Genomic DNA, 22,689 nt, shown 5'->3' with positions numbered 1-22,689 from the left:
GTAATAGTTATACAAGAGTCTTCACCAATCAGCGAACACATATAGAGCACCAGGAGATTTGATCCATGGAGGACTTCAGACCACAATATTTTCACTTGCGTATTTAGATATTGAATGGACACTTTTGTCCAAAGCAACATACAAGCAAGGATCAGAGACCAAGAACCAATAGGGTTGAGGGTCTTGCTCAAGGACTCAATGGTGATGACAGGATTTGAACTGATGACCTTTCGATTACAGGATATCCTAACTCACGAAGTAAGAAACTGACAAATTGGGCTACATCCTACCAACGATCTTCTGAGCAGGCCGCTCACAGGCCAACATGAAAATAGCACATAGTTCGGTGGACATTGTGGGGTCCTCCACAAGACTCGACGCAGGAAGCCAGCTGTCCACAGCCTCGGGCGTCTGATTGGCCGCCGCACCCCACAACAAGAGAACAGAGGCACATTATAGGAGCCAGCTGCAACCTCCTGCCTACCCGCCTCCCCCATTCCCATTAGGGGGCTCCTGGCCAGGAGAAGGAGACATGCTCACATGAGAGTAAGGTACAGAGTGTCAATCCCACCTCCATGTTCACAGCAGGCAGATTCCTAGCCGAGAGGAAAAAGAAAAATAAAAGGACGGATGAAGAAAAGAGAGTGAGAGAATGGGTGTTGGCATTTATCTGGCCATTCATTGGTCAGCCTTAATGAACGGAAGAGCTGTTTGCTGGACGAGATGAGACCACTGTGTACAAAGGGCCGTGAGTGGACAGGGGTCTCCCTTTCAACGCGCTTTTTTGAGTCCCTAGCAAACGAGCGCAGCGTGGACGTCGGCAGCGGGGAGGCGGCGAGCAAAGGGGCCCGTCTGATTTACAGAGGGGCGTTAAGATACAAAACCCTGTTCATGGCTGATCACTCGCTCTGAATACTAAAATGCTGCACCTGCTCTCTAACAAGGGCAAGCTTCACAGCTGTTTACCAGCCCAAAACAAACGGCATCACTGAGAGAAATATTCAAGAAAGCACATACGCTATACCGCAACAGAAATACTTTAAATATCCCAAGTTTCCTTCAAATGAGTTGTAATTCTTGGCACTGCAGTGTGTACGTAACACAAAAAAACAAAATGTCTCATCCTGCAAGAGAATTAGGACAGCGTTCCAAGATTTTAATTATTTTTTTTTTTTTATTAAACCCAGACAAAGAAAAGGCATCGGGAATCGCTACTGAAACAAAAGTAATAGTGATCGAGCATCAAAGCTGTTCAGGGGAAAACCATGTCAACAGCTTTGCATTGTGACTTTTTAAAGCCATTTGTAATCCACCCATCTCCCATAGCTCTTCATCCAGCACGGCGCTGCAGAGAGTCTGGCGTCTATCCCAGGAAGTGCAGGCAGGGAACACCCTGCATGGGGTGCCAGGCCGCTTGTGTCTGTCATTGTAAATGTGCTAAAACACACAGCAATTCATTTTGCTAATGCAATAAAAAAAACAATAATAAAAAGCACTACAGAGACATCGCATGCTCTAAAGGAGTGTCTCTCAACCCAGTCCTCGGGGACCCCAGACAGTCCACATTTTTTGCACCCTCCCAGTTCCCAGCAACCAAACAATCAAGAACAAACCTAACAATCAAGAACACTGAATACCTGGTAGAGGGAGCAAAAATGTGGCTGTCTTGGGGTCCCTGACGACTTGGTTGAGAAACATGCAATAAAAAAGGTGCCCTGTATCTCCAAGGCCGCCGGGACAAGCGGCTGCACTCTGCACCCTGTGCCCTGACAGCGGGACCTTGCGAAAGGCCGGGCGGCCGCCACGCGCCTGCAAGAAGCTGCCAGACCTTCCGCCCAGAGCCCTGTTTCCACACTGACTTTAAACTCCTGCCCGAAGTGGCGTTGAAGTCACAGATTGCAAAACCACCAGCCGCGTTCCTCTCTGGGCAACAAGTGCTGTGATGCAACTGCAGTGCAGATCTCTGCTCTCCTGCTTTTGTAACATCAGACCGTAAACAACCTCCCTGAGATTCTCCAGCAATCTACACCCTCATCGCTTATCCTGGTCAGGCTTGCGGGAGCCTGGAGCCCATCGCAGGCAGCACTGGGCAGGACAGGATGCCAGTCTCCCCAGAAATTCCTTTCAGTCCACATGCTTCCAGCAACATGCTCCAGAGGCTTGGCGTTGGAGCTAGTTTGGTTTCCCATGGTGGGTTGGGCCCAGATTTACTATTTTCTTTGGCCATAATGAAACAGATGGCGTTTGGTGTACAGAACCCCAAACCCCAACCCTCCACATAAGTTATCGGAATTTACAGGAATTAACCACTGAGTTTTGAAGTGACCCTTCTAAAGATCAGGATCAGAAAACTTAATTAATCCCAGGGGGGGATTTGGTTTCATTACAGTTGCTATAGTTGAGAATAGAAGATGGTCTAGAACTGTCACTTCCAGGGGTGCTGATGAACATCCAGGAGGACAAATCCAGACAGTTTGCACACGATCAAACTAGAGAGCAGCTGCAAACTACCAGGGATGAACTCAAACCCAGCGCAGCCACACAGAAAGGCAGACGCTCCGGGCAAACATGCAGTGACGTAACTGGGCTCCTAATTCATACAGAGGAGCCAAACTTATCTTTAACCAATTACAGGTTTTGAATCGGTGAGTGACCAGGGAGGGGGCAATGCTGGGGCCAATCAGCTTTCAGTTAGGGCCAATGGTCCTGTGGCCCCGCCCCCTGAATATGCCCCTGAGGGTGAAGGGGTCTCCCATGCATTCAGGGTCCTGTTAGCAAACACTGACATGCCGCCTGCGTGCCATGGTCTGCAGGGGGCGTATCACCCACACACGTGCCTGCTAACGTGGAGGAGGAGAAAGGAAGCAGCAGAGACTCCAGCACGCAGCCACGGTCACGCAGACGCAGACGTGAACGCACATTTATACATACCAGTGCATAGTGTGGCAATACAGACAATGGACAAAGAATCTCACACAGGTACAGGGGTGGGTTTGATGTTTCTAGGCTACCCATTCCTCCACCCGTCAAGTGCAGTGACTGTTTGTGGCCAACAGGGGGGCAGCAAACCTCAGGGGCCCCACGCAAATCGCATTAAAAGTGAATTGTTATTCAGCTTCTGTGTTTCTAGGAGAAATTACAGTAATAAGATTGTAATAAGTCACAAGTATAAGCCTTCTAACCTAAAACAATGTTTCCCTCCCACCTCCCAGAGCACCAAAGAACAAAGCAAACACCAAATACATGGCACAGGTACACTGAGAGCTGGAAGGGAGCAAAAAAGTGGAAAGTCTGGGGGTCCCTGAGAATTAGGTTGAGAAACACTGATCTAATAGAAACACTTCATATCCGCGATTTGCAGAGCGATCTCTGGCACTTTTCACACCATTCAGTCAGTGCTTGACACCTTAAAAAAAGTGAGAGAATGAATGCTGTCAGTTTCTCTGAGCTTCCAGTCTGCTAACTCCAGAGGGGTGGGGGGTCAGGACACTTTCAGGGACTGAGAGATGGCAGGCACATCCTCTGCTCGCATTGGGCAGTGCTCCTATATGCACAGATTCACGCTCCCCACATCCCGTGCATCTTGGATTCTTCACTCCCTAATAGGGTTGCAAAGGGGTGGTAAATCTCGGGAAACTTTCCATTCCATGGGAAGTTAAGATGAGGATTTTTGGAAATATTCCAAGTTTTTGTTGGAATTACCGGGAATATATGGGGATTAGTGGAAAAATCCCAGAATTTTGCAACCCTGGCACACATTCCCTCACCCTGACCGGATTTGCATCCTTCAGAGCTCCTTCCCCTAGGACACTGTAACGATTTGCACACAGCTGTCAGGCATCCACACACTGGCAAAATTATTAGCCACCTTCTACAATACGAGGGTTGCTGATGAAAATCCAGGAGGACAAATCCAGACAGTTTGCACACGATCAAACTAGAGAGCAGCTGCAAACTACCAGGGATGAACTCAAACCCAGCGCAGCCACACAGAAAGGCAGACGCTCCGGGCAAACATGCAGTGACGTAACTGGGCTCCTAATTCATACAGAGGAGCCAAACTTATCTTTTGCCAATTACAGGTTTTGAATCGGTGAGTGACCAGGGAGGGGGCAATGCTGGGGCCAATCAGCTTTCAGTTAGGGCCAATGGTCCTGTGGCCCCGCCCCCTGAATATGCCCCTGAGGGTGAAGGGGTCTCCCATGCATTCAGGGTCCTGTTAGCAAACACTGACATGCCGTCTGCGTGTCATGGTCTGCAGGGGGTTTATCAATACGAGGCAGGAACGGGGCTTAAAGTGGTGCCAAGACCATAAGAAGGGGATGATGCTTCTACCAACATCCATGACTGGGGCTTAAACCACACTTCTCCTTCTCATGCTTCCAGACACACTGACAGTAGTATGTCACACGTACAGATAGAAATGCACATCGCAGGACCACTGTCACTGGAAAAAGTGACACGTCCACCACAAATTTAAGTCCGCAGCAGTTCTCACACTATCAAGTGGAAATCTTTTAATGTTTTTTTTTTTGGGGGGGGGGGGGGGCTTATAGGATTTTCAAAGCATTGAAAATGAAAGTGTCGCTCACAGCATGGCGCGGATCAAAGGTCAGATCAGCATTAACTGCCATGCAAGGAAGCTTGTGATGATGCTGACCCTGGAGGGGTGTGAGACAAAAGACAGAGCAAACAGGAAGTGAGCACTTAGATAACAGCTGTGAGGGTCTGATTAATAAGGCTGACATGTTACGAGGCAGAGACAGGCCAACGACAGGGAGAGCAGGAAATGTGCCACGCACACACACAGACACACACACTCATTCAACATGGACTTGTTCACCTGACCCTTCTGAATTTTGGGAGCAGCCAGCGGAGAACATGCAAGCCCAGTGCAAAGTGAGCTGGGCTCAGACTCGGATCATTCACTGCGATCAACGGAAGCTATGTGCGGCACACACAGAAACAATTTCTGAGTAGTTAATCATCCCATAGAAAGCGGTAAAAGTGCATGTTAAACACTGAGTAACAATGGAAAGCTAGCTGATTAACTAGGGTTTTGTTTTCATTTTCTGGAGTGGAAACGTTCACCCAGAAAAACGTTAACCCAGAGGCCAAAGGCACTAGAAACAGAGGATTACTGTTATTACAGCAAACTCAGCACCTGCTACTAATTAGTAATCTCTGTGTAGGTCAGTGTGGATTTAATTATAAATTCACGCTGGAAATATTTATACATGTTGAAAAAAAAGTAGACTGCAATGGATGGCTTTGTATTCTAAACTTCCCAGGATGGGTGGATGGATGGAGGGATGGATAGATGGACAGATAGATAGATTGATGGATGGATGGATGGATGTGCCTTACACTGAACACATCTATGTGAATTCCCTTAGAGCACATCATCAATATCTCCACAGTGCAAACCTGAGAATCTCACCATAGCATTGCACTGCTCACTCACAATATTACAGAACACAAGACGCTGAGGCCTGACCTGAAACAGGCACAGTATGGACCGTTATAGAGAACAGAACGTATGCACTGAACATCAAAGATGGGGGGGTGGGGGGGTAGGAATAAATAAATATCAAACCTGTTCAAATAAGGAGAACATGAGCAGGCATATCACATTAAGGGAGAAGATCACATTAATGTCTTCACCACAATCCACATTGTTCTCCTGTGGGTTTCAGGGCAGAGCCTGCCTATTAGGTGTCAGAAAATATAACAGGCACCCAAAGTGATGAGACAGAGACTACAGAACAACGGCTGAGGAGATGAGGTGATCTCGGACGAAAGAGTGGCCAGATTTGCTATGTGATGACTAGGTTAGCGGTCCATGGGATGGCTCTCCTGGAGGCAGAATGCATGGCTGTGGATGGGCAGGGGGCGGGGCTGTGGACGGGCAGGGGGCATGGCTGTGGATGGGCAGGGGGCATGGCTAAAGATGGGGCAGGGGGTGTGGATGGGCAGGGGGTGTGGCTGTGGACGGGCAGGGGGCATGGCTAAAGATGGGGCAGGGGGTGTGGATGGGCAGGGAGTGTGGCTGTGGATGGGCAGGGGGCATGGCTAAAGATGGGGCAGGGGGTGTGGATGGGCAGGGGGCGTGACTTAGGAGGGGCAGGGGGCATGGCTAAAGATGGGACAGGAGGTGTGGCTGTGGATGGGCAGGGGGCGTGACTTAGGAGGGGCAGGGGGCGTGGCTGTGGATGGGCAGGGTGCGTGGCTAAGGAGGGGCAGGGGGCGTGGCTGTGGATGGGCAGGGTGCATGGCTGTGGACGGACAGGGGGCGTGACTGTGGATGGGGCAGGGGGCGTGGCTGTGGATGGGCAGGGTGCATGGCTGTGGACGGACAGGGGGCGTGGCTGTGGATGGGCAGGGTGCATGGCTGTGGACGGACAGGGGGCGTGGCTGTGGATGGGCAGGGGGCCTCACCTGCCTTCCCAAAAGCGACAGACTAAATAGAACCGATAATTAGCAATTCAGTGGAATCATCCCAGGACCCTATAAAACAAGCTGACTGATCCCCTCCAGAGTGTGACCTTAGTGCTTCCAGGATAAAAGTGAGGGGGTGAAGCGGCCCAAAACATGTCAGGGCGGCGGCTAATTCGTTATATATCTGACGGACATCGACGCTCGAGCATGGGACTGTTTATGATGGAATCTGGGTCAGTGCATTTTTATTGTCATTTAACTTAGCTTGTCTGGTCCAAAATCTATAAACAACTTGTTTTAATTTGTTTCAGTTGTAATAAAGCATTAACTGGGTACAGAGACTGTATAGTTTTAGTTTAATATCCAGGATTCTCTAAAACTCAAAAAGTGTTGCATTTGATCAACTAAAAACACTTGTTGGATTTCATAGTGTAAAAACATTTGACCAATATCTGCTGTTGATGATTTACAACTGTGAATCGTGTGCCTGTCATCACACTGCCTATCTTCTAAGGCAGAGAGCAGAGTGAAAGCTGTGGGGTGAATTTGATATTTAAGCAAATGAGAGGTAAAGAGACGGCTTCAGACAGTGCAGCCCTGAGAGGGTGTGGCTTGCCCCAGAGTCTGCATTTTAGACTAACTATGACGGCCTTCTTACTCAGTATTGTATTTACTAACAGGTTGCTCACCAAAATGTCCAATGAGAATATAAAACTGGTTTCACATAGTGGTGCTCAGCTGGTTCCTGTTGTGTTCCTGCGTGTGCTGTGTCTGATGTAAACAGAGCCTGAAAGTCTGACTTGTTGCTTATTTTCATAAATGAACAGCATGGTGGATGTTCCTGAGTGCCACAAGCTGTTATCAAGATGCCAGTCAAAACACCCAACTTGACTTGTAGGGAAATCATGGATTTTAGGTGGGAGTCAACACTTTAAAAAAAAAAAAATCTGATACTTTGTTATTCATGGGAAATAAAAAATTGCTATAGTTTGATATAGTTTATAGTTAGTCATATGACTAAACTGGCCAATGAGAATTGGAAAAATGTTTTTGTTACTGGGTGAACACTTCAGGGAGGAACTCAAGGAAAATTGGGCTGGGGGGGTGCAGGTAAAACCTCCAACTTGATCCCGCCAATTTCAGATGTTTCTCATACCAGGTGTCTTGTATTCTTGAGTACTTGGTACAGGTGTGTTAGGAGCTAGAAGGGAACAAAAATATGAGGCGCACTCACACCACCGGAACCTCTTTCCGGAACCAGGGACTTCTGACGCGTTCACACCGCAGGAACTCGGCCTGATTGTAGTTCCTCAGATACCTTTCATTCAAAAATGGAGGGGAGGCACTTACAGAAACAAGCTTGCAGACCACAAGCACCGGCACCAACTTGGAAGTTACGTGGAAGTGCAGAAAAACAGATGTAGTGAAGCAAAAACTGAGCAGATGTAATTATATTTGTACCCCAACTACATTTAATGGATCAATTAATACATTTTTTGTTTGCATGTATTACTGTATCGGAAAATTCAATCTCTAAATGATACTTTTGTCCATTATCGCTGGTGCCAGTGGTGAAAGTGGAATAACGTTACATCATTTATTTATTCTGTGGAAAGCGGAAGATTGATCTGCTGGCTAGATTTAATAGGAATTGTGAACATGAAAGTAAAATATGAATAAAAGGCTGTGTCCCATTTTGATCATCAAACAAATAAATAACAAAATTACTTATTTATCCTCCATTGATTTGGATTGGCCGTGTAGTTCTGTATGAAATTATGAGTAAAGTTTAGCCTACAAGCTTTTTGCGTCTCCTATGCTTATTTAGTATAAAGGTTCCGGTTCCTGTTGTGTGGTGTGAAAGCGACGCACGAAAGTTGCCAGAAGCTACAAAAGTTCCAGCTGGAGATGGCCCAGGGACGTATAAACCGGGACCAGGTTCCGGAACTTTGGTGTGAAAGTGCATATGAACTGTCTGGAGGTCCCTGAAGACTGGGATGAGAAACACTGGTTTAAGGTGTCGACCTGGTGCTCCTCAGGGATGGTCTATGGGCTCACGGTGCACTCAGCTCTGGCCGGGACACTGCAGAGAGAGATGCTCCTTGCCTTGCCTCCTGCTGGACACACAACGCCACTTATGCAGCAGGGAGACGGAGCCAAACATTGATTACCTGAATGCATATTGCTCAGAGAAGAACAGAAAGTAGAAATTGAATTAAATTATAAAATAGTGCGAACAGTGCAAAGCTGTACAATTACTGTCAATAAATATACACTAAAAGGGAAAGCAAATATACTGAATGCTTAAATATAAAATATATATCCAGAGATGAGGCCTGTAAAAAGCAGATTCTCCCAGATGAACGCCCCCCCCCCCCCCAATCACCACTGTCCCCAAGCAGTGTCCACTGACTACTCAGGTTCTACCACAATATGAGTCATGTTAAAACAATCCAGATGAACAAAACCCTCAAAAGGCTCCAGAGAGCACCCAGCAGTCGAAAAGCACTGTTAGCATCGGCTAATAAGGCAGCCTGCCACCATGACAAGCAGTTCGGGGGGGGAGGGTTCAAATCTGTTGTTTTACTATGTGGTTATGTGCCTGGGTTGCCCCTCCCCCCAATTCCATGGTCTATGAGGTTCACTCTTATGCCCCCAAGGGCGATCAGAAGACCTCAGCAGTCTCCAGGCTAACACGCTTTAAGCTAACAGAGCTGCTGTTGCTTTGGGAAGCCAATCTGACAGGAAGTCGAGGATGTCCTCCTAATTTAATCACCTCCTTCCCTTTGAATGGGGGAAGCAGCAGATTCACAGTATAAATGACACATTGGAAGAAACACGGAATTATATAGAAAAACAGAGCACTCTCTCACACTTGCCATCGGTGCTAATCACTCAGGAGTCACAGATCACAGCGGCTGATAAGTTTCCCAGCATGCAACACTTCCCTGCACCTGTCGCATTCAAACCCCAACAGCCCAGTGTTGCAGCCTATATATTGCGGTGAAATTTACTGACCTCAGCACAGCAAACAATCAGTTTAACGCATCCTTTAACAATATTTAGCCTGTGAACCTTTTATAGACAGCCTGCATTGAATGTTTAAAGATAGAGCAGGACACAGATCTGCTCTAACAGCCAGTTCCGCTTTTGCAGGGCTGCGCGGCTGCCTCTGCAAGCCTCCTCTGCCAAAGCGTCCTGCGACCGTCTGCCCCCACCTTTATCATCACGTGGGATGGGAGAAAGCAGTCATTTATAGCCTGTATGCAAAACGCTCAGCCTGTTTTCATAGCTGTGCTGAGGCTAAATGAAAATGCATGAGAAGCCAATGGCTGGCTTTGCAAAAGAATATGATCGCATACTTGAAAACATGTACATTTATAATACACACTATTAAGAAAAGCCAGCAGGCCAAGTTAACACAGTTCACATTCATTTATCAGATGCCTTTACCAAAAGCAACGTACATTTCTTTAGACAGCAGGGTCAGCTGACCCCTGGCTTCACTGGGAGGTCAGGGCCTCGCTCAAGGGCCCAGTGCTGAATTCACTGGGCCAACCCTGGGATTTAAACAGAGCAACCTAACCCACTGACCCAGCAACTGCACTGATTATCTTTTGGAAAAGATAGTTTATGGAGAAGCTTCGGACATTTTAAGAAACACGAGGCACCATGATCTATGCTTCGAATAAACAGAAAACTGTGCTCACACATGGACATTTTGCGCGCTCACTCCATGCTTCTCTGCGTTTCCTCCCACAAACTGCTGTCTTTGAGCTGTCCTAAGCAGGTGACTGATTGAGTGTGTCCTGCGATGGTCTATCAAGCCATCCAGAGTGTCCCCGTCATTGTGTTCTGTGCTTCCTGGGACTGACTCCAGACTCACCATGACTCATGGACACATAGTTAAGGAAGACGATTATAAAACTGTCCAAAGCGCCACAGGCAACATACTTCAGCTTAAACTGCTACTACAGTCTATTTCAGTCATATAGCATAAGCCATCTAGCATGCCAATACTGGATAGTCATAAAATACAGAGTAAGTTTCTCTCAAAAGAAATTCCCATTGCAATACTAAGAGGACAAAAGCAACTCAAGTCAAAATATTAAATCTCCCATCCAAGAGAAATATCAAGCCCATCTCCTCATACATCTCCATAAAACATAGCACAGTAAAACGCAAATATAACATATTACTATGCAGTTATGTAATGACCTAGACAAGGATGCGAAGGGAAACTAAAACTTTGCCAATTCAAGACGAACTTTGATAAATCATTCATATTTCCCCAACAAATGAGGCCTAATGCAAAGAGAAAAGCAGGCCAGACATTACGTGGATGCAAGCTCAGTGAAGATACACACTTATGCATACATATAAACAGAAACTGATTGCTATTAGGAATTTGATTTACTGCATGTCCAGTTGCCAGCTACATAACTGAAACCACATGCACTTTGCTTAAAAGGCTTCAAACTGATCACAGTTCAGAGCAGACAGCAGCTATCGGCCACCGGAGAGGAATGCCAGGTTTGCCTTACCTGTATTAATGAGTCCGCTGTGTCCTGAGGATGCAAGACACCAGCTGTTTTGTAACGTCGTCCATTATGGAATACCACAACGACATCTGAGCATGATTTAAGTGACAAAAGGGATTCAAAGCAGGTTAGATTAAAAGCATCTAAGGACCCAACACTCAAATTAATTTTTAAAGCCTTTTCTCTTGAAGCTAGCCGGCTAGCTACACTAGAAGCAGAACATGGCTGTACAGTTAACCTGAGTTTTTATAAGGACAATTCTGTTCAAGCGATGTGAGTGAGACTTGACTTGAGACTTGAGCTCAGGTCCCATTTCCCATCAAACGAATGGCGAGAGGAAAGCAGCATTAAACACAAACGGCCTGAGGGGGGCGTCTCGCTTTCCCCGCTCCACAGGTGCGCGGCCGCGTCCTCTGAGCTTTGCCGTGTAATCGACTCCCCCATGGACATCAGAGAAAGAATGTCCCCCCTCCCGCCCACGTGAAACTGCTCTCGTTTTAATCACGACCTCAGCTGTGCAGAGGAAATGATTAAGCTGAGTTTGCTGGTAGATATGCGATCACCAATGCGATCTCTTCACTCCGGTGACAAAGATCGTCTAGTGGGGGCTACAGCTGTGTCGTATTTAAAGCCAATCCGTGTTTATGCCGAAGTCAGCCAAACACGCGCACGCATGCATTAGACAGGATCCCCCGCCACGATAATCAGTAAACATGCAACCCCATGCTGGTGTCAGCGTCCAGCTCCATCTCCCCGTCGTAATCTAAGGTGGTGCCTCCCTGCTTCAGGAGACATTAATCAGAGTGTGCGGTACTCAGAGTGTGCTGAGAGAGACTGGCAGTGCGTCTGGGTTCGAGGTGGGGGACGGCATTCCATGCCGGAGTTGTTCTGCCCCGACAGGATCTGCATTACTCTGCTTTTTGTCAGACCGAGTGGAATCCTGCAGTTAGTTTAGCCACTTAGCAGGATCCCTCACCTTCGGTGAACGTGAACAGGAATGTGCAGTCAAAATAGCAAATGGTGGGGGACTTTAGAGGGGGACAGTTTTCTATATCTCTCGTCCCACGGCATGCCCATAGAGGACAGGGAGGCACAGTCGCAAAACTACCACCCTCCCCAGGAAACGAGGGAGGATGAGTGGGCAAATCCATCCATCCATCCCTCTAATTTCTCATCATCACCCAGGCTGCTATCCGCCACACGCGGAAACGTGACACATGGTGACCTCATCCATGCCTCCGCACCAGCGGTAACCAGAGAAAGGCCCGGTAACAGATCCCCGAAAGAGCCTGACATCAGCTAATCGCTCGCTGTCCGTCGGCGCAGAAACAGGACAGGCGCCAGCCGTGGTAACTGGGCTCCCATTTTCCCTACCCTGCGGAGGGAGGTCGCGCCGTGTCCTCCTCACTCGCCCTCCCATGTTCAGCTTTGGCTCCACCCCCCCACCGCCGCCACACACTGGCCCAAACAGACCAGAAAAGTGTTCATTGGCCAGCGCTGCCTCGTATCACCCCTCATGCTTAGTGAGATGCAAATCCAGCCTACAAGAGGAGTCACAAGTTTCACGTTGACGCACAAGGCCCTACGAACACACTATCATAAAAACACCAGCCTGAATCTGTAAGACGAACTGGGCCAACTTCAGTTTGTGAAATCAGATTAATCAAATGAAGCTTTTATTTGCCATTTGAACAAGTACTGATGCATAGGAATTCTTTAGTTTTCACATATCCTGTCCCATGTGCATAGACAAACATATTCAGCCAGGCATGCAGCCATGTGGCAAAATAAGACACAAGAACCCCTCAAAATTTGCTTCTGTTCCCCCGATCAGGTAGCTCTACATCAGGACCCCCCCAAAAAAATGTTTCAGGCTACAGAGAAGCTTGTAGTGTGAGCATTGGGTCAGGCTATTAATCCAGCACCCCTGGAGCATTTTGGGGGGGATCGAAGCCCTTTGCTCAGGGTCCAGTGGAGCTGTGACTATTCTGCCGAGGTTCGCTCCAACAACCTCCCGGTCACAGACAGAGACCTCACCCAATGAGCCACACGCTGCCCTTAGGCAAGAAACAGCTTAGCACAAGCCTGAAAGGCCATCTCCAAGCGATGGGTCTGAGACATCAGGGGCCCAAATCACAGTCTCCTCCTTGAACAGGAAAGGGAAGGAGCCAAATGGTGGCTTGTGAATCAGTCAAGACTCTGAACTGGATAAGCAGGTAAGGAAAAGACAGACGGGTGGATGGATAAGCGGGTAAAGATGGACAGATGGATGGACAAGTGGGTAAGGAGATGGATGGACGGATAAGCAGGTAAAAGAGACAGATGGTTGCATAACTGGGTATGGAAAAAACAGACGAATGGATGGATGGATGGATATGTGGGTAAAGAAAAAGACGGACGATGGATGATAAGGGGGTAAGGAAGAGAGGGATGAATGGATGATAAGGGGGTAAGGAAAAGAGATGGATGGATGGATGATAAGGGGGTAAGGAAAAGAGATGGATGGATGGATGGATGATAAGGGGGTAAGAAAAAGAGATGGATGGATGGATGGATGATAAGGGGGTAAGAAAAAGAGATGGATGGATGGATGGATGATAAGGGGGTAAGGAAAAGAGATGGATGGATGGATGGATGATAAGGGGGTAAGGAAAAGAGATGGATGGATGGATGGATGATAAGGGGGTAAGGAAAAGAGATGGATGGATGGATGGATGATAAGGGGGTAAGGAAAAGAGATGGATGGATGGATGGATGATAAGGGGGTAAGGAAAAGAGATGGATGGATGGATGGATGATAAGGGGGTAAGGAAAAGAGATGGATGGATGGATGGATGATAAGGGGGTAAGGAAAAGAGATGGATGGATGGATGGATGATAAGGGGGTAAGGAAAAGAGATGGATGGATGGATGGATGATAAGGGGGTAAGGAAAAGAGATGGATGGATGGATGGATGATAAGGGGGTAAGGAAAAGAGATGGATGGATGGATGGATGGATGATAAGGGGGTAAGGAAAAGAGATGGATGGATGGATGGATGATAAGGGGGTAAGGAAAAGAGATGGATGGATGGATGATAAGGGGGTAAGGAAAAGAGATGGATGGATGGATGATAAGGGGGTAAGGAAAAGAGATGGATGGATGGATGATAAGGGGGTAAGGAAAGGGATGGATGGATGGATGGATGATAAGGGGGTAAGGAAAGGGATGGATGGATGGATGGATGATAAGGGGGTAAGGAAAGGGATGGATGGATGGATGGATGGATGATAAGGGGGTAAGGAAAAGATATGGCTGATTGGAAGGAAAAATGGGTAAAAGACATAGATTTATGGATAAACGTGTAAGGAAAAGAGACTGTAGATGGATGAAATAGCAGGTAAGGAAGAGACAGATGAATGGATGGAAGACTGGAATTGCTGACAAATTGATAAATCACTAGCAAAAGAAAATTCCAGTGCTGTGAAATCATTAATCCATCTATCTTCCAACCACTGAGAAGGTACAGAAGGGCGGGGGCGGGGGGCTGGGGGGGTACACAGAGCAGGGGTGGGATTTGAACTTGCACCCTGGAGGTCTGGGGCAGGAGAGCTATCAGCAAGTAACTATCTGACACAAAACACCAGAAATAGCCCATTTATGTGTAAGAAGAACTGTAGAATACTAATGCTTTCCCCTATTAACAGTCTAGTTGCAGGAAAAATCACTCAACAGCATAGGTTACGGTATTCTCAAGACATCTGACATTAATGATCGACAGGCTTGAATACATTACTGAGAAACAGTTTGACAAATTTGTATTAATTAGTTACTGTCAGGTGTAATCCTTTTTACATATAAAATATTGTAAAAAAAATAAATAAAATCATTATTCTGCCAGAAGGAGAGTTCCGTTTCATAAACTACACATCACACTATGTCACTAATCAGCATCAAAGCCTCCCATTTCAAACCAATAATTCCCCATCCGGTTGTCGCAAAATGTATGAACTTCAGCAGCAGTGAAACAACCGATAAACAGAGATCTGTTTATCCAGCAGGCACTTCCATCCAAAGCGATGCGCGAGTAAGGCATGCAGCATATTACAATCAAATGGCTGTCGAGGAGTCAGCTAGCTATTATTGCGGCTAGGCTGAGCTCCCGTGGTATGATTGGTAAAAATTTGGCACAGGAGAAAGAGCAATAGAGTACATTACACAACACTGTAAGAGGCTAACAGGAGAGCTATGCAAATCAAAGTCAACTGCAAAAAAAACAAGATCATCCAGGACATGCAGGAGACAAGCTGGGTCTATTCCGTGGAGCTTCACCATGTTAGCAGGGGGCATTTTCAATGATTTTGCAATGATTATGATTTAATGATGGTGGATGTGCATGGCTCAGCAGGCTAAACCTCTGCGCATCTGAGCCATGGGTTGCCAGTTGGAGTCCAGCTTTGGGTTGCCAGTTGGAGTCCAGCTTTGGCCCTTGGGCGAGGCCCCTAACCCCCAGCTCCATGGGTGCCACTGCAGGTGGCTGCTCTTCACTGCCAAGCCTGCTGTCACCTACATGTGTATCACGGAGAGCAAGATGAGGTAGGCAAAAAGACCACTTCCCCACAGGGATCGATAAGGTGCCAGTTTAATTCTGATGATTTTGAACGGTACAGAAGAAGATATTCCTTATCTGGAGAGGATGATTTTTGCGTTCCACTAGCAGTTGCATTCGTGATTATTCATGGGACTTGAACATAAAACCTTACCGGCTTTTTTAATGATCGCGTGGGCCCGCTGGCTGGGTCTCAGCTATGAGATCGCAGATGAAGACAGAGCAGTGCAGTGGCTGATAAGCTAGTTGAGTTTAATCTCTTTTGATTTTCATATTACCTTGTCTTATGTAGTTAGGAATCTGCTTCATGCAGTCATAAATTATACCATCGGGTGGGAAGAGAGGTGGCATCAAACTCAGCTGAGATCTACAGCTCTGATGTCAAAGTGAAAGGCCATATAATACATATAATAGATTGCAATTATAAAGAATGACACACAGAAAAGTTCTTACATTTTAAGATCGTATGTATTTGCAAGAAATGTTTTGGGGCTGGTATATGGTTCAGCATGTTAGGGCACTGTGTCTGTGATTGGAATGTCACAAGTTCAAATCCTAGGTTCAGCAGTGATTTCACTGGTGGGTCCTTGATCCAAGGCCCTTAACCCCGAATTTCTCCTGGGACTGTCTGACCCTGTTTTCTAAAGAAACAATGGGACACTTAGGATAAAAGCATGTGCTAAATAATGTAATATTCATGTAATGTTTAAAATAATGCAATATTAATTTAATTATGTAATAATGTCATATTATTTATTTATGTATTTAAAACAAAATGGGGTCCTCCTGCATGCAGCCGCATTACTGCTCAGTAAGGACCCTACCTGTGTATCTTACCTCTTGGTCTGCATTCTGGCTGCCTGAAAAAAAAGTATATAAGCAGCCAACAGACACGACTGCTATCATTCACGGTCAGGGCTGTCCATCAACATTTTTGTTGCCTCATCAAACACTGAAAATACTGAAGTTGAATTTATACAAGTCACCCAAAGAAGCATCTTCAGTAGACATTTACGGGGGTGGGGAAAATGCCGGAGAGGCATAAATAAATGCACTAAATAAATAACGTCCAAAGAGAAGCTATTCTTTAGCTAAAAGCATATTCTCTTTGCTTATCTAGCTTTGCTGGAATTGGCTGCTCATTCATGGTATAGAGAATATGGATGTATATACTTTAACCCACTTATTGACCTTGTTGTTTTAACTGGGGAGGCCACAGTGAAAAATGAAATGGCATGGAAAGTTATGGAAGACTGGCTAATGAACTTTCTGGAAGTTTCCACTAGCCCTTCCACTCAAACCCCTATACTTATATATAAAAGTATTACACAACCGACGCTGATGGGTGCATTCCTCTGGGGTAACGTCACGTTTGCTCCTGGCAAGCTAAAATCATGGGGGGATATTCTAGCATTTTCTAACAAAATGTCAATCTAAACTTCTCAAGTTTAACGCCGGTGGGAAAAAAAGTTGCTGATATGTCAGGTGAAGGAAATGCAGTATAACTCGAACGCGACAGAAGCTAAACCAGGCTGGATTCCACTCACTCATCCCCAAATTCATACCCTGAATTTTCTCTGAATAGATAATCATTGGATTGTCCAAAATGCTACAATTAATCTTCCTGGGTGCGTGTGTCCTGTGAGTTTTGCCAAATTTAACCCTAGAATAACTGACCCAATTCACATCCACCATCCATCCAGTACAGAATCACAGTGAGCCTGATGGCTATTCCAGAATGCAAGGGGCACCGGGCAGGACACACCCTGAACAGGATGCCAGTCTGTCACAGGGCAGGGGACACTCCAGAGAGGATGCCAGTCTGTCACAGGATGTAAGACTGGTGACACCCTGGACGGGAAGACAGTCTATCGCAGCACACCCTCTGGTGTCATAAATGCACCGACCAGCATGTTGGGACCAGTGGAGGAAGCTGAAACTCGCTCAGACACTAGGAGAACATGCACACTCCACACCTAACATGCACTATTTACAAATTATTTCCTCAAACCTCTGAAGAGAAAAAAAGTATGTATAAGACACAGATAAGCCGTCAATGTGAAACACAGAACTGAATTCCCGATTCCTGTCCGTCCACCAGAAGCAGCATTTGCGCGTTAGCGTGTGTCCGTCTGGACTAGCACAGCCCCCTTGAGAGACCGGGCGGGGGGTGGGATCTTCTGACTCCATCACCCTTTCTTCTCAGTGTAGATCAGGGTTCTCCCACACACGTCTGTTCCATTCAGCCTCTGAGCAAATCTGTCCTAGTTCACAGCAGTGCCAGCAGTTACCATAGTTACAGTGTATAACACTCAGTACTTTTGGTGTATAACATGATAATACAGTGTTTTTCAACCCAGTCCTCAGACAGCACTCCAAATATTCGATATTCATGATTGTTTAGTTCAGTGCTGATGGTTTGGTTTGTTCTTGATTGCTTGGTTCAGGTGTGCTGAGAGCTGGGAGGGAGCAAAAATGCGGACTGTCCCCGAGGACCGGGCTGAGAAACGCTCCAATAATATTCCCAATGGGACCCTAACTTATGTCTAGTACTCATTACACAACACCAGTCTGTCTGTCTTCCAACCACTCATCCAGTATTGGGTCCCAGTAAGCCTGCAGCCTATCCCAGGATCCACGGGGCACAAGGTTTAGGGGCATCAGTAAAATACAGGGGCATAAACATACACGCATGATCACACATTAGGGGAGATTCTGACACACCAATGGGTCGAGGGAGGAGACTCACACAACACAGAAGCAGCATATGAATGTGCAAGCCTGAGGTGCAATATGACACTAAACCACAACACCACCTTTACACACCAACGGCAGCCACCTAAATCACCATGGTGAGACAAAGTTGGAGCTTAACACCCCAGCTGCTACTTACTGCGGGGGGCGCTATTGTTAGCATTTACCCTCAAATCTAATCTCGATACTGCTAAATGATAAGTTACAAATATATATATGTTGTACTGTGACAAAGAAGATAAGAATCCAACTGCGAGGTGACAGTGTCACACATCCATCCATCCATGACTGTTTATTTAATACAGGTGACAGTGATGTACTCAGAGGTGGAGATTTCAGGACCAGAGAGTACAAATCCAGACCAAGCTTTTGTTTCAACCAGCCAGTTACAGTAAGTATAGAGAGTCACAGTCACAGAATACTCAACTGGTTGGCTGAAACAAAATCTTGGTCTGGATTTGTACTCTCTGGACCTGGAATCTCCACCTCTGGATGTGTTTCACACCAGGAAAGACACAATCTGAAACACAAGATCAGATGCTGGGCATTGACCCTTTAAAATGAGCAACCCAGCATTATACAAAGTATGGGAAGTGGCTCATTTTAAATCATTATAAGAATTCAGAGAGCTTTATTTGTAGAATGTTTTAAAATGTTTGTTGTAAGGCTCAAATATTCTCAGGCTTGAAATGATGTAATAATGACATGGTTTGTTCCACCCTTTATGTGTTTGAATCCCACCTCTTCCCTGCATGCACGGTTTTTGCATGTTCTCCCTATTTAACACAGGTCTTCTCCTACAGCCCAAAATGGGCATTTGTGTGAATTAGTGTCTCTAAATTGACCAGAGTGTTTGTGTGCAGTGATGGACCAAGATCTCATCCAGGGTGTCCCCTGCTTTATGTACGACACTGCATGGGAAGGGCTCCAGGCTGCCAGGTGACCTCACACTGGATGAGCAACTGGAAGATGGAGCAATCTGATCTTACATAAAGTTTTAGGAGTGGCTTTAGAAATTTGGATTTGTTAGTTTTTGTTTTTAATCATAACAACATGACAAACTATATATTGTTGCTTGCTTGTGAGATTTATGTAAGCTCTGTTCACAGATAAAATACTCATAATAATTGTATAAGGCTTCATAGCTACTTCCTGCTGTTTGCTCTTATTCAAAACAGAACAGGAAAAAAAACGCTGTATGAGAACCCAAATGTAAATGCGTACGGGACTAAACAGCTATGCTTCGGTACAGTAATAAGAAAATAAGGTCACCGCCGTCGTTACACACCATTTATAGATGTTCATTAGATATCGCATTCAAAGCAGAGCGCGGCACCTGCTATCCACGTCAGGATTACAGCCTAAATGAAATATCTCACAGTTCATTTTTACTGCTGATTAAAGGTGGCTGTAAGAATTGAATTACTCATGTAAGCAGTTTTATTTCTCTGGGACCAAAGTAGACGTCTTAAAAGCGGCAATCGGGAACTTGGAAACGGACACCATTATCAACAGCATCTTCTTCATGACAGCTCCTGTCACCGCAACCAGCGCGCGCACACGCGTGTGTGTGTGTGCGTGCAGCACGAGCTCGAAGCAGGAAGTCAGCCTCCAGACACACCGAAAAGCACCAAAAATTATGTCTCGTCTAGGCAAGGGGCAGGCTTCTGGGGCCGGACAGTCTGCAGCCTGAAGAACCTCCACCCTGACATTTTCACCACGGGGTCACGACCAGACGCCGGTGGCTCGCGACCACAACGGCTTCGTCCTAACTTATGCAGCATGGGTCCGAGGCCAGCCAGAGAAAAAAAAAACGAGGAACACGAAGCGAGTTTTGGTTTCAGAGGATGCAGAAGTTGGCGACCGCGAGCGTGTACCAACCGCGTCGCATGTTCATTAACGGGCCAGGGACCATGCAGTCTCTGCACCATCCCCGGCACTCACCATCTCTCCCCAGAAGTTCTCCACCCCCGAGGCACACATTTGTCAGAATAGAGAGGCTTTAAAAACATGCCCTTTCCTTAATCCCCTTTTTTTTCGCAAAACAAAAAAAAAAAACATACTTCTCCACGTGTATAAAATTAAGTTGCATTACAAGTATCTGGCCTCCTCACGTCAGCCTGTGCAGCTTAATAAATAGTTCAACTTTTTTTGAAAAGCACTTCCTTTTACGTTTGACCATTAGCACAATTTCCCTCTTGCACACATGACGCCAAACCTGTGGTCCTCAAGAAACAGACATGCATTCCTCCCTACCCCCCAAGCGTGCCTCCTTTAGCTAAATGCAAATCAGATACAATTTCCATCCCTGATTTGTGTGACCTATTCATTCATTTGTATCAAAACGGCAGGACTGGCCACCTAACTGCACATCACAGACACCCTGCGCACTTCAACTTCAGGGGTGTGGAGCGACCCGGGCCGCGCACTTTAAACTAAACACCTACAGACTGCAGCCTCACAGGAAAATGCGTTTTCCAAAAGAAGCTAAGCTGTGTGTTTTTATTCTCCAAGCCCCCTTATAATTTAGGCAAGCACTAACTGCTCAGCCATGGTGCTAATAAGGCTCTATGTAATGCACCATATGCAGTCCGTGGACGAAATGCACGTTTTGAAAAGAGGAAGCGCCGTAAGCCTACGCACCTTATGCACGGGCGTTTTTGCAGATCGGAACCGGCTGCCCCGGCCGAATTCTGCACTGGACCCGACAGTAAAGTGCCGGCTCCCGATTCACAGAAAGCGGGGGCGTAGATGTTAGATCACCAGTTCATCAGTTTAAAATAACGTGCAAGAAGCGAAACGAAACGACAGCGTTTCATGTGTCTGACGGAAAGACAGCTTCCTATTTCGTGAGAATATGGATCAGTCATGTATTTCATTCACGTACTGTACGTGATCCAATCGTGACATTTGCCGGTGGTCCCAATTCCAGTCCCTTTGCTTGCGTAATTAAAACAACGATCAGAAGCTGCGCTCACTGAAAACGGTGCTTTTCCACCTACGATGAAAATATTATCTTGGTAAAATAAACCAATAATTTATATGTAACGGGGTTCATTCACATTTTGTGCCGTTTATTATAATGATATAGGCTAATTACTGCTGTTATGGGCACAATAAAGTTAGCAAATATTCAAATTAATTTTTGAAACGAAGTTCTCATATGTTACAATATGAAGCAGTAAATCGCACTGAATTCTCTGACACCATCAACTTCAAATGGGAAATAATTCCGCTTGACAATGGTAGTTGCCATAAAAACAAGTACTGTATAATAAATTTAAAAATAGGGAGCGACCCGGAGAGGAAACGACAATGGTCGGAGCGGGTGGACGGCAGACACGCTTCCGTGCGGCTTACCTTAACATGCGGAGCGAACGGAGCCAAGAGGTACCGTGAGTCCCGGCGAAGACGCTCCGGCGGCCGGCTCGCATAGCAGATCGCGGCTCGCAAGTATAAGCCCTCGATCGGCAGCCAGTTTCCGGGTTGGCCGCCCTGAACGTCACTGTGTCGGTCACACAGGTTCAGGCATGGTGCTCTGCAACAGCTATAAAAGGAATAGACCTGCTACCACAGGGGCATGCGGGCAAACGCAAGTGTCTCTTAATTACACGGAATGTATATTATGCCATTTAAAGTATAGGGGAAATGCAGCCTGAATACATATACACCTGTCACACTGTAAAATAATAATAATAATTTCATCACAATTAATTCCCCGAGAGTTTCATTATGATTTATTTCCCGCATATTACCGATATCTTACACCTGAAAGATCTTAAGAAATCGGTTGCTCAATCAGTGACAAACTGAAACGTGTAAATGAGCGTCTGCGCAACTTACATCTATCTAAATTTAACATATTGCTAAAACAGATCGATTAAAGATCTACCCAAGTTCAACCTACTGTGAAAACGAATCAGATAAGGATATCTTGTAAACTTCAATACACCTTTAAAGCGGTTCCGTTAAGGATATTCTTATCTTCAATACACCGTTAAAAGAGATCGGTTAAAAATAGAGCCTACCCAACTTGGAGACTATGAAAAGGGAGCAGTTAAGGATCTACTTAATCTCAACGCGCTGTTAAAGGGATGTGGTAAGGCTCAACCTAACTTCAACACAACCCACGATCATACAGTTAAAGATCTACCTTCAACAGACTGCTAAAGTCCAACTGAAACTTATTTATAAAGCACATTTAAAAACAACGTTTGTTGACCAAAGTGCTGCACAAGATCACCAAAAGGAAAAGGAAGGGAAAAAATGTATAATAAAAATTACAACGGGGGAAGGCTTATAAGAGAAGATATAATCATCACGTGAACACAGATAGCGAAGAAACATATGAGATGTCAGGAGTATTG

The 22,689-nt window shown here is 46.1% G+C and overlaps 1 protein-coding gene across 6 annotated transcripts in view; it reads right to left on the bottom strand.

The window, feature by feature from the left end:
- fam49bb (family with sequence similarity 49 member Bb) overlaps positions 1–22,689 on the bottom strand; it is a 56,913-nt gene that overhangs the window by 33,021 nt on the left and 1,203 nt on the right. The window contains exons 1-2 of one of the 6 annotated variants that reach the window (XM_023807427.2): positions 22,275–22,383; positions 21,683–21,869 (exon numbers count right to left, since the gene is read on the bottom strand). The exons of 2 other annotated variants lie outside the window; for them this stretch is intronic. The gene's annotated coding sequence lies outside the window, so the exon portion shown is untranslated. Of the gene's footprint in view, positions 1–21,682; positions 21,870–22,229; positions 22,384–22,689 lie in introns of those variants that run through there. 3 more of the 6 variants (XM_023807426.2, XM_023807430.2, XM_023807428.2) reach the window with 3 other exon arrangements.

The sequence above is a fragment of the Paramormyrops kingsleyae genome, chromosome 1, assembly GCF_048594095.1.
Source record: "Paramormyrops kingsleyae isolate MSU_618 chromosome 1, PKINGS_0.4, whole genome shotgun sequence".
Taxonomy (NCBI): domain Eukaryota; kingdom Metazoa; phylum Chordata; class Actinopteri; order Osteoglossiformes; family Mormyridae; genus Paramormyrops; species Paramormyrops kingsleyae.
This window is presented reverse-complemented; position numbering and strand designations above follow the sequence as displayed.